The sequence below is a fragment of the Nycticebus coucang genome, chromosome 18, assembly GCF_027406575.1.
Source record: "Nycticebus coucang isolate mNycCou1 chromosome 18, mNycCou1.pri, whole genome shotgun sequence".
NCBI classification, from domain to species: domain Eukaryota; kingdom Metazoa; phylum Chordata; class Mammalia; order Primates; family Lorisidae; genus Nycticebus; species Nycticebus coucang.
The window spans coordinates 35823870-35837428 of record NC_069797.1 but is presented as its reverse complement, the minus strand read 5'-3'; the positions used below and the strand labels follow the sequence as shown (position 1 = coordinate 35837428).

Sequence of the window (13559 nt, the reverse complement as noted above, 5' to 3'; positions counted from 1 at the left end):
ACAACACAGACTTCCCTGTGCCCATCTTACAGATGGGGAGACAAAGGCTCGGTAGTGAAGAGGCGCAATCCACACCCAGACCTTTCAGCTTCCACAGCCTGTGCTCTCTGCACCAATCCACACTGCTTCTGAGCTCACAGGCCACCAAAGGGACCAGAGCCTCTGACCACTCCATGTGGACAGAACTCCTGGTAATTCTCTGGTAACTGTGAGGAAATGAGACCCTTGATAAAAGAGAATTCATTTCAGAGCCACACGTCCCTTTCTCAGGCCAGCTTCTCTTTGAATGTGATGGCTATTATGCTATTTTACAAGCTCTCAAGAAACTGCTTTGTGACAGCAACCCACTTCCTGAGAAGTAGCAACCATTGTGGTTAAGTGTGCCCTGACTTGACTCCCGGCTATTCCCTCCCTAAGGCATGCTCATTATTCAATTGATCCTACTAGAAATGAGAGTGAGTCACTGTTGAAATTTTCCAAGGAAACACACTCATATTAACACCATGTTAACTGTCAAAAAACACAGGCTTGTACCCTGCGTGCCACACACCCAGGCAGCACCGAGGCCCACCTGGGGTGGCATTCATTTTGCATCTCTTTCCCGTGTATTTTCTGGCAGGGGACTGGATTGTTCATCCTCTTCCCAGTGGGGAAGTGAATGTGTCATTACAGATCAGGAATGAAAGCTAAGCCCTCGGACTGCTGCCTGGCTATGCAGGAGAGAGCAGGCAGCCAGGCCAGCCCCAGAGTTGAGACTAGAAGCCCTGGGTACAGTCCTGGCTCCCATTCGCTGTCTTAGGAAGGCATGGGCAGGTCAACTATCCCTCTTTAGGCCTCACACTCTCTCCCTGTCAACTGGGTAAAAAGACCTCATGGGGATAGCCCACTTGGCTGTTGAGAGAAACAGATTTGGCAAAGCGATGCAAGTCCTGCAAGTTGTGAAGTAGCTGCACCCCTCATTCTGGATGGAGTGACACCAACACACAGTAGAAGCAGCTCTTCTGACTCAAGCCTACTTCAGAATGACACTTATCCCAGTATTAAAGGCAGCCTGGTGTTGAGATGGCTTGGACCATGGTGGCAGTGGAGTCTCTAACTTTTGCTTCTAGCCAAGATGTAGGTACAGACTATGGATTTACCCTCTCACCTCAAACAAGAAAAACAAAGTAGATGAAAAACAATTATCAAGATACTGACTATTAGATAACTAAAAGAGGGCAACCCCAGAGAGATGGGAAACAAGAAAAGGTGAGCCTTAGGATTGCTCCAGCTTACATCCCAGAGAGGTTCCTGGCCCCTCATGCAGCCCTGGGCAGAGGCTAATAACTCCCTGAGCTGAGGAAGCAGAGCTAAGAGTCCAGAAAGACCAAGGCAGGTAGAGTTCACAGGACAGAGTCCCAGAGAGGAGGGGACTCCACTGAGGAAGAACTGCAGAGATCTGTAGAGGGTCCTCCCTGGGGGTTCAGCAGATACCTTTATTTTCATATAAATAGGCACGTGAAGTGTGTAGTAGTGAGGAGGAGGAGAGAGGCATGGGATTGAATTCTTTCACTCAATGATACATCTATGAGAGTCATCCATTTGTTTGATATAGTTCCTTGTTTTTCCATGTATTTCTTTCTAAGACTACATCTCAAGTTATTTATTCTTTCATTGTTTCAGAAACAGAATCTGGCACTGTCACCCAGGCTGGCATATAATGGCTCGATCACAGTTCACAGTCACCTGAACTCTGGAGCTCAAGGCATCCTCCTGCCTCAGCCCCCCAAGTATCTGAGACTATATGCATGAGCTGGAGCACAAGCCATAGCAACATTTTTCTATGTGTGTTTTGTAAAATATATTCACACATTTCACTAGGGCAGTGCATTCCATTAGAAACAGAATGCCATGGCTCCGCACCCATAGCTCCATGGTTAGGGCACCGGCCACATGCACTGGGGCTGGTGGGTTCGAACCCGGCCTGGGCCTGCTAAATGACAATGACAACAACAACAACAAAAAAAAAAAACAGCTGGGAGGTATGGCTGGCACCTGTAGTCCCAGCTACTTGGGAAGCTGAGGCAAGAGAATCGCTTAAGCCCAAGAGTCTGAGGTTGCTGTGAGCTGTAACACCATGGCACTCTACTGAGGATAACATAGTGAGACTGTCTCAAAAAAATAAATAAATAAATAAATAAAAAGAAAGATACAGAATGCCAACCACATATGTGCTTTTTAATTACCTATAGACACATTTTAGAAAGTAAAGAGAAGTGGATTTTATTTAGAGATTTTATCACTCAACATGGCATAACTTGAATTCAATAGACTTTTGTTGCTTATTAGACAGATTTTTAAAAAATTTTTTTTAATTTATTTATTTTTATTGTTGAATGATAGCTGTGTACATTAGTGCAATCAAGGGGTACAATGTGCGGGTTTCATATACAATCTGATAAAAAAATTTTAATGTTATATCAACAATTTGGGTGAGAACTGAAAACTGATTCAAGTAAGTTTGGCTATCACACTATGTATATTAGCGTTCTAATTCTATAAAATGATTGCCTTTTACAGTTTATAATCTGACATTACCCCAGTGTAATTTATAAAGAACAATTTTCCAGTAGTACATTTGAAGCACTTTTTAGTAATATGAAAGTACAAATTTCAACCATATTTTAAAGCTCATTGTGTGAAATTGTTTATGTACTTTTTGGAACTAGTTTTTAGATTGTATGTCCACCTATCTTAAGTGTACAGTTAATAATGAGCTTATCAATGACTGTATCTCAGCCTTACAGTTTTCAGTAATTTTTTATGTAGCGTCATGCAGTAAAACAAACTGTAATGTTTTGCATCCTTCAAAAAAAAGACATTCTATCAAAGTCATAAATAACCAGGGAGGCTTATAAACAGTTTCTTTATAGAAGTTTCAAGACATACAGTAGATTAACTTTTAACTTTAAAATTTAGGCTCCTGGTGCCAGAAGTTGAGAAACAAAGGAACATATGTTCCATTCCCTTGCAGTCACAGATCAACAAGGTTAGATAATATGTATAATCTTATCTTAACATTTAGTTTTCAGTGACAACCAACTTGGGGCCCAATCTGTTGTGTTTGAAGGATTTTATTTTCCTCTTTCCTTTTTGCTCAATAAATAAATTTCCCTACTCGTTCTTAATAAACTTCTGTTTCACTTGCAAAAAAAAAAAAAAAAGAAAGAAAATTACCAAAGGCCATGGAAAGAACAAACTGACAGAGTTAGAGGAAAACAGTGCCCAGCACTCATATAGAATTGGGAATAATGCCTATTGCTGCCAGTCAAACTGGTAACCCCCGTAATTCATGGGATGTTGGGTAAAATATCCACAGGGGTCTTGCTTCAGTAATGGCAAATAATTAGCCCTAAACTAAAGCAAAACCCAAAAGGATCAAACTATTTCCAAGTAACTTAGTGTGTACCAGACCAAAGCTCAAGAATATTTATAAGAATATAAAGAAATCCAACAAACAACATAATAAAATTTATGATGTTTGCCATCCAATCAAACATTGCCAGGCATGCAAAGAAATAGAAAAATATGATCTATAATGAGGTGAGCGATCAATCAATCAAACACAACCCAGAACTAACATATGTTACAAATAGCCAACAAGGATATTCAAACAATTACAGCTAGATCCCATAAGTTCAAAGTACGGATATGGAATGTATTTTGTAAAAAAACAAGTTAAAGTTCTAAGGATTAAAAACGATAATGTCTTAGATGAAAAATATACTGAATGGGATTTACTGAATATAAAAAAATATACTGAAAGAGCAAATTAAATGTTAACAGAGAAAAAGATTAATTAACTTGAGGAAATAGAAATGAAACACAGAGAGAAAAAAATTTTTTTTTCAGTTTTTGGCTGGGGCCAGGTTTGAACCCACCACCTCCAGTATATGGGGCCAGTGCCCTACTCCTTTGAGCCACAGGCACCACCCACGAGAGAAAAAAAAATTAAGATGAAGCGTATCAAGTAGGCATGAGATAACTTCATGTGTCCTAACGTGTATTTGGAGTCTTCGAAGATGTGGGAAGAGGCGGGTTGGAAGGCAGAAAAGAAAAGAAATTTTGAGAAAACAATGGCCAAATTCTTTCCAAATTTGATGAAAACTATGTACCCACATGTCTGAAAAGCTCTAATGACCCCAAGCCCAAGAAGCATGAAGTAAACTATACCAAACTATGCCAAAAATAGTTCACTCAAAATCAATGGTAAGAAAAAAATGTTTAAAAATCTTACAAGCATCTGGAGAAAAATAACCTTACAAGATTTAAAAATCTTACAAGCATCTGGAGGAAAAAAAATGGGATCCAGAGAAATAAGGATAAGGATGACAAAACTTCTCATCAGAAAAAGTGCAAGAGAGAAGACAGCAGAGTAACATCTGTAAAGTAGTAAAATCAAAAACCTCCAACCTAGAAATCTATACCAGTGAAATTTCTTCTAAAAAATAAGCACACTAAGGTTTTTTCAGACAAATAAAAGCTGAGTATTGAGCAGATCCACCACCAGCAGATCTGTACGCCAAGAGATTTTCCTTCAAGTAAAAGGAAAATGACATCAGATGGAAATACAGATCCAGGCAACAGGGCCAAAGAACACCAGAAATTGCAGTTACAATGGTAAATGCATAACATGACCTCTAATTATTTACATTTACTCAAAAGATAATTGACTCCCTAATTAATAACAATGCATTATACAGTTTACAACATACGTATAAGTAAAATGAATGCCAGCAATACCATAAAGGCCAAGAGGGGAGAAATGAAAGAATACCACTGCAGTGTTCTCACACCTTACGCGCAACACTATAATATCACTTGAAGGTAGACTGTGATGAGTGAAGGATTTATACCATCAACGCTACAACAACCACTAAAACAGCAAAACAAAAATTTTCAGTTTATAACCCAACCAAAAAAAAAAAAGTCCAATTTTAGCTCCAAAATACTTTCCCTTCATTTATTCTAAAAGAAGGCAGAAAATGAGGAAAAGAAACAAAGAACAAATGGGACCAGAAACACATATAGAACATCGCATAAACACATAGATAACAAGATAATGGACTTAAATCTAACACATCACTCATCACATTTCATGCAAATGGTTTGGAGGTGGGGAGACTGCTGCCTTCTTTCTGATTTCAAGACTGTTCTTTTATTAGGCAGAGTCTCGCTTTGTAGCCCTGGGTAGAGGGCAGTGGCGACACAGCTCACAGCAACCTCAGACTCTTGGTCTTAAGAGAGTCTCCCGCCTCAGCCTCCCAAGTAGCTGGGATGACAGGTGCCCCCCACAAGGCCCAGCTATTTTTTTTTTTTTAGAGACAAGGTCTTGCTCTGGCTCAGGCTGGTCTCGAACCTGTGAGCTCAGGCAACCCACCCACCTTGGCGTCCCACGTGCTGGGATTATAGGCATGAGCCACCGCACCCAGCTCAAGTCTGTTCTTTTTTAAACACCAAAGAAGGTAAGAAAATCTTCATCTTTCTCTGCTGCACCCCTTTGAATAAAAGGATTTGTTCTGTAAAATTTGGATTCAGGCAAAAGGCCTCACTCAAGGATCCAGAAGGCCACAAGTGGCCCCAAAGCTGCAGGTTCCCCACCCCTGCATCCAAGCTATGTGCTGGTCACCCTCCCAAAATATTTTTTAGATATAGGCTGGGTACAGTGCCTCACACCTATAATCCTACCACTCTGAGAGGCTGAAATGGGTAGATTGCTTGAGCCCAGGAGTTAAAGATCAGCCTGAGCAAGAGCAAGACCATATCTCTACCAAAAATAAAAAAACTAGCTGGGTATCGTGGCCGTCATCTGTAGTCCCAGCTACTTGGGAGGCTGAGGCAGGAGGATCGCTTAAACCCAGGAGTTTGAAGTTTCTATGAGCGAGGCTGATGCCATGGCACTCTAGCCTGGGCAACAGAGTGAGACTCTGTCTAGAAAAAATAAATAAAGACGTAAATAGTTAAAAGGATGGAAACATATACCATACTTATATTAATAAAAGAAAGTTGAAATGGCTAAACAAAGTAGACCGCAGATCAAATAATATCACCAGAGATAAAAAGATCATTTCATAATGATAAAAAGGTTAATTCATCAAGAGCACCTAACAGTCCTAAACTGTTAGTCCTAAACCTAATAGCAGAGCCTCAAAACACACAAAGCAAAAACTGATAGGACTGCAAGAAAAACAGACAAATCCACAGTTATGGCTGGAGACGTCAAAATCCCTCTCTCAATAATTGATAGGACCAGTAGACAGAAAACAAGCAAAGATACAGAAGATTCAAACAACACTGTGAACCAGTTTGACCTAATGGACATTTATACGGCATCCCATGCAACAAGGGCAAAACACACATTTTTTTTCAAGTACACGCAGAACATTTGTCAAGATAGACCATATTCAGGGCCTTCGATAAAGTTAAAAGGATTCGAGTCATACAGAATGTGTTCTGTGATCATAATGAAACCAAATTAGCAATCAATAACAGAGAGAGACCTGGGGGAAAAACACCCAAATATTTAGAAGCAAAATAACCCACTTCTAAATAATCCATGGGTGAGAGAAGAAATCAAAAGGGAAATTAGAAAGTATTTTGAAGTAGATAAAAACGAAAACCTATCATATGAAAGTCTGTGAGATTCCATGAGCCCAGCCCCAAGAGCGAAATTTACAGAATCAAACACCTGTATCAGGAAAAGAAGAAAAGTCTCAAATCAATGACCTTGGCTTCCACATTAAGAAACTAAAAAAAGAAGAGCAAATTAAATCAAAAGTAAGCACAAGAAGTGAAATAGTGACTGCAGTGGAAATCAATAAAATAAATTGAAAAACTAGACAGGAAAATCATGAGGCCAAAAGATGTTTTTTTTATATTAGCAAAATTGATAAACCTCTAACCAGATTCATCAGAAAGGAGAAAAAACACAAGTTATCCATATTACGAATGAGAGAGGTGATACAGCACAGATTCCATAGATATAAAACGGTGGTATAAGATATTAATAACTTTATACCTATAAATTCACCAATTTAGGGCTTGACCTTAAGCCGCAACTGCTTAAATTCATAATTTGGGGATGGGAAGACTGAAAGTTATATTAAAATTTCTGTAGCTTTCTATACCTTCCAGGAGTTGCCACTGGAAGGACCAACCGTCTTGATTTGCCCAGGACTGAGGAGTCTCCTGGGACGTGGCCCCTTTGTTTGGGGCCCAGGCTGCTGGGCAAGGGTGCAAAGTCCTGAGAGAGGGCTGCTTGATGAAGCATTAAAGTTATTCCCAACAGCCAAGGCACGAAGTGATTTTGAAGGTACAATTGGCCTCACCTTGGCCCACCTCCATGCCCTAGTTAACCATGAAACATGAAAGTTCACTTCTTTTCCTCTTTATCTGAGTCATGTGTCTGCTTCTCCCTTGCCCTGATGGGACAGTTCCAGGTATATTTGAGGAAACTGAGGCATTCTGGAAAATCAGACATCACAGGCATCCCTAAGCCTGCCCCACCCTCACTCAGTCACCCTCAGCATTCCTTGCCTAAAGAATAAAGTATGGTTTTGTGACACCAACGTTCAAGGCCTCCAGTTATCCAAGTTCACACCTGATGCCGTCAACGCTCTGCCAAACGGAGCACTCGCTGTGCCCTGCGGGTTCCTGGCTCTGAATCTTGCCTGCTCTGTTCTGCTTTTCAGAATTCCATCTCTTCTTGCTCCTTATGTACAAATCCAACACTTCTTTCCATGCTCAGCTCAAACGTACCCTCTTCCAAGAAGCCTTCTCAGATGCCCACAGAGGTCTTTTCCTGTACTTGAGTTATCCTGTACAGATGTTCTCTTTACTCCTGGACGCTCATCCTCCTCTGACAGCAGCACCTACCGACCCTTGCCCAGGCCTGGCCCTGCCATGAGTTGGCCCCATCTTTTATGCTGAAGAACTATATTTCAGTCATTATCAACGTCCTGTCAGTCCCCTAGAGAGCCATGCTCACTTAATAGTCTGGGCTTCTGCCCATGCTGTTGCCCAGGCTGCCTCAATGCCCTTTCTCTTGGCCTGTTTGGTAACTTATTCATCACTTCACAGCCTCCAATTCACCTTCCCAGGTAGCCTAGGCTGCCACCTATTGCCAAGATAGCACTTACCACCTGTACTCTCTACCTCTCGTCTCTGTCCGCACACTATACCAGGTGCACCTTGTAAGGCACATTCTAAACATTCATCTTTACAACCCTGGTGCCCAGCAGAGGACTGGCCCCAGGAAACATGTAGAAATGTTTGTGAATGAATGACTGTGCTTCAAAACTCAAGGTCATGGTTCCAGACGCGCAGGTGGCTTACCACCTCCAAAAGCCTGCCTTGACTTACTTTATCCTGGACTAACAGCATTGCCCCACTGCTGGGTGTCCCTGCCAAAGTCACTTTTCCTCTCCGGGTCTTCAGTTTGTTCATCTGTAAAGTGAAGGCAACGGATTAGATGGGAGAGGCAGGCCCTGCAAAATTTCGCTTTTCTGATCCTGGTTCAGAATTCAGACACTGAGTTTTTAACCTAAATTCTTCAATATGTGTGTGTGTCTTATCTCTTCAATGGCCCAGAAGGACATCCTTCACCCTCCAGCCCAAGCCTAGCACAAGGCTGGGCAACCCAAATCCCTGTTGCACACCTGTTGGATATGTATGAGATGCTCAGGGGGTCCAGAACCTCGCCCCAGTTGGTGGGGTGCGAATCTATATGCTGTACATGCCATGGTTAGCACATTTTAGGAGACAGCCTTTCTCCCCCAAGGGACCACTGTTTTCAAAAGTCTTCAATAAGATGTGTTTCGAGTTGTTCTCGCTAACCTTCATGGCTCACTGGTAAGTCCCCAATTCCAGAAGTTCTTACTGCCCCTGAATGGCAGTGAAGCCGTTGCCTTCTCCCAGAAAGAAAGACATCAGCGCCCAAGGGAAGACCGGCAGGAGGGGCCTCCTTCACTCTGCCCCCAGGGAAATCCAGATGCGAGAGGTGGCCTCAGTGCCCTTCCACAATGGGGAAGCACATGGTCAAGGAGAGCCCTTGTGCCATAGGTCGGGAGGTGGCTGAGCATGCAGCTTTAGTATCTGAATGGCCTGAGGCAGAAGCCCAGCTCCACCTTTACCCAGTGTGGGGTCTTGAACAGGGGCCTTCCCTTCTCAGTCCTCATCTGTCAAAGTAGAATGAAAATCATTCCAATTTCAAAGGTCTGTGGGACGGGTTAAATGGAATCAAAACTTTGAGAATCTGCTACACAGGTTTTTTCATTTTGCTCCATTGTCTATTGTTCGATTATATAGCCCGATTTGTATTCAATTTTCTGTTTTCTCTCCTCAACATGTTATGTCTCATGAGGCTGAGGTTAATGACACAGAAAACATTCCCTTGCTGCTACTTCTTGCACATGGTAAACAATAAATACCCACTGGGTGAATAAATAAATATAAATATCTGCAGGAAGCCGGGGGAGGCATCCTCTCCCACATATTATTTGACTAATAATACATGCAATCATTTTAACACATATAGAGCCACTATATGGACCATTAACTTTAGTAAATTAATTTAACATCCCCCCAAAAATCTGTTGGTTAGCTTTGATATGTCCCCATGTTACAGCTAAGGAAACTTGGGCTTAGCTACCCCAGGCCACAAGCCTGCTAAGTGACCAAGCTCTAATTCAAGCCAAAGCCTGTCTCTAGCTCCACGTTCCTAATCACTCCTCACAGTACTATGCAGAAGAATGATATCTTTTCATTTTATAAGTTATATATGTGCATGATTGTAACCTCCAAAAGGGCAGAAAAATAGAAAGAATAAAAATTTAACCACCAAAAAATATCTTGAGCTTTATACTTAAAAATACCTTTTCATATCTCTTTTTTTCTGCATGTAGTTTTGTGGGGTTTTTTATCTTGGGTTTTGTTTTATTGGGGGGAGCCATAATCATACAGTATAAGCAGGTGCATATTTTCACTTAACATCATGTGGAAAGTGTTTTCTCTTTTCACAGCCATCATTTTAATGATTGCATAATATTTCCATCAAAAGGACATATCATTTACTTATCACCCCTCTATTGTTGAACACGTGAATGGCTTTATCTGATTTTGCTATTGTAAATAATACTCCGCTGAACATCTTTTTCTTAGGCTAATTTTAATTCTTTCCTAAGGTTAGTTTCTAAAAGGATGAGATTACTGGGTCAAGAGAAATGAGCATTTGTAAGTCTCTTGAAAATATAGTGCCAAATGTATTTTCTCAAAGACTTTCATGCAAAAAAGAAAAGGGAAGAGGGACAGAGGACCGAAGGAAGCTAGATGGTTACTGGGCAGCTGACAGCCATAGGCAAGACAATCCAGGGCCTGCCATTCGTACAGCTGTATCGTGGCCTGGGCTCTGTTGAAGCAAGGTGATAGCAAGAAGCAAAAAGATAGCTTTTGCACTCCTCATGAAGGAAAAAAATCAGGTACAGATACTTCACTTTATTTTAGTGAAATAAAGTTTCAGTCACGCTAAGAGCACAACAGGTTTGCTTTGCTAGAAAATAACAAAACATGGAAATCTACTCTTACAAAATAAACCACAGGTTTGCTTTGCTAGAAAATAACAAAACATGGAAATCTACTCTTACAAAATAAACCACAGCTCCGAGCTTCAAGAAAGAAGGCCCAAGTTCCAACATTAAGTCTGTCATTAAACACTTATTCTTTGGTTTACCAGCCTGCCTTACCTGCCTCCCAGGGGTTATTATGAGGATAACTAAGCTTATGTATATGAAAATCCCTTGTAAAATTTCAATCACTTCTATGATTTGCTGGTCAAAATTAATTTCCTAGTAATTGCCATTTATAGTCCAGGGACTTGTGTGGTTATACAGAGGGCATCCCACCATAGCCTTTTGAAATGTTTTAATATGCAGTTCCTTGAAAATAGACTAGCATGGCTCAGCGCCTGTAGCTCAGCAGCTAGGACACCAGTCACATATACCGGAGCTGGTGGGTTTGAATCCAGACTAGGCCCTCCAAACAACAATGACAACTACAATCAAAAAATAGCCGGGCGTTGTGGCAGCAGGTGCCTGTAGTCCCAGTTACTTGGGAGGCTGAGGCAAGACAATCAATCACTTAAGCCCAAGAGTTTGAGGTTGCTATAAACTGTGATGCTACCACACTCTACCAAGGGTAACATAGTGAGAGTCTGTCTCAAAAGAAAACAGACTAGTATCAATTTATAAATTGTATTCTTGACTTTTACCCGTAACTTGGATTTGTAAAGCAAGGCCCAGCCAGGTACTCTGTTCTGAATCTGTGCAGTTGCACCGTCCATTTTCTGTGCCCTTCCAGATGCTCCCACCTCTAATCCCAGATAAGTGTGCTAGCTCAGATGGCCCCTGAAGTTAGGCTGGCCTACGACTATACGACTGGGCTATGTGACAGGGCTGACTTAGCCACTGCAGACTTCAACCAGTGCCCCCTCTGGAACCTCCAACCCTGACTCAGCCCTGGAAGCAAGACCACAGACCAAGGCCATTCTGTGCAGTTCAACTGGGAACCAGTGGGCCTCTGCTTGAAAACCATCTTCCCTCCATTCCCTGGAGGGCTGTTGCAAGAAAGTGATTGGTTGCTCTGCTCAGAAAAGCAGGCTCTAGGGGTGGCAGTCAATCCCTATAACAAAGCTAGCCTTGCTGAGAACACATGACAGCCAGCATTTTAAACTTTCACACTGGGCTGGGAACGATGGCTCACACCTGTAATCCTAGCACTCTGAGAGGCCAAGGCAGATGGATCACTTGAGTTCAGGAGTTCAAAACCAGCCTGAGCAAGAGCAAGCCCCCATCTCTAATAAAAATAGAAACGCTAGCCAGGCAAGCTTACCTAGTCATGACAAGGTCCTGATGTCCCAGCGACTGAGGAGGCTGAGGCAGGAGGATCACATGAGCCTAGGAGATTGAGGTTGCTGTGAGCTGTGATGATGCTACAGTACTCTACCCAAGGAGACAGAGTGAGACTCTTATTTCTAAATAAATAAATAAACTTTCATGCCTTATCCACTGGCTTTCGGCCATCTTCTTCGTATCTACCTCCCTGGATAGGTAGGGAAATGACAGGTAAACAGAGCTGGAAAATACCTAAAAGTCATCAAATCCTTCCTTTTGATTTACGCTCAGTACTGAGGTCTCACAGGGTAATGTTGCCCATCATCACCCTACTATTTAATGTGAAGTTTCCTTAAGGTAGATGTGCTCCAACTCAGAGTGTGTCAGAGGCAGCTGGCAAGCAGGCATATCCTTGGCTCCCCCACATCTCCTGCATCAGATACTAAAGGTGAGGCCCAGGAATGCGCATTCTAACAAGCCTCGCAGTAACACAGATGAACCCCTAAGTTGGAAAACTATTGTATAGTAGGTAGGACTGTAAAACCCACTTACCATTCAGTGCCTGGGGCCCTAATTGTGTAGCTGACGGCCCTAAATTAGTCCTGCTCTGCTGTTTTCACTCCCTTCCATCTCCTTACACACACACAAACACATATGCACACACACATTCACACTGGGCCTGTTGACATTGGAGAGGTAAATAAACAAGCAAGTTCAAAATCCAGAGAGACCTCGGTACAATGCAGCCTGGGCCTCTCAACAGATGGTCATTAGCTTCAGGAGATGACGCAAGTGACAGCACATGTGAGCCCTTCATTGGCTTCAGAAGAAAACCCTGGGCAGCAGGAGAAGGGTTGAAAACACACTTAGACCTTCCTGATGACAGCAGATCACCTGCTTACAGATACCAGCTCAATGGGGTAGTTCGTTCCAGCATAATTTAATAGCCCATTCTTCCCATTAATTTCTTTCTGAGAGCATTCCCAGATGGGAACTATATTGATTCCTGATGAGTCATTCATTGGCCAGTAAACTTTATAGAGCATCCCAGGTCACCAGCCCTGAACGCCCAGCACGTGACTATGGAGATGTGAGGCTCTTGGCTGTCTGATAGCAGGGAATAGGGAACTCGGAGAGGGCCCAGAGAGAGCCCTAACATGGCTCAAAGGCTGGGAAACAAGGCCTGTGAGCTATGGTAATGTGCCCATTCCCTAAGGAAGACTAAATTCCATGATGGGGTGGGCTGGGACAAGGTTATCTCCCCCCACCCCACCCCCAAGACCTGTCAAGAGTGATGATTAGGTAAAAAGCACCAAGCATGTCCATTTTTTTTTTTTTTTTTTTTTTTTTTTTTGTAGAGACAGAGTCTCACTTTATGGCCCTCGGTAGAGTGCCATGGCATCACACAGCTCACAGCAACCTCCAACTCCTGGGCTTAAGCGATTCTCTTGCCTCAGCCTCCCAAGTAGCTGAGACTACAGGCGCCCGCCACAACACCCGGCTATTTTTTTGGTTGCAGTTTGGCCGGGGCTGGGTTTGAACCCGCCACCCTCGGTATATGGGGCCGGCGCCTTACCGACTGAGCCATAGGCGCCACCCAGCATGTCCATTTTTAACATGAAGTCTTGCATGAAT

General features: G+C 42.5%; 1 protein-coding gene across 1 annotated transcript in view; it reads left to right on the top strand.

Moving 5' to 3' along the window:
• LOC128570574 (acid-sensing ion channel 2) overlaps positions 1-13559 on the top strand; it is a 285991-nt gene that overhangs the window by 225125 nt on the left and 47307 nt on the right. The gene's annotated exons all lie outside the window — the stretch shown is intronic.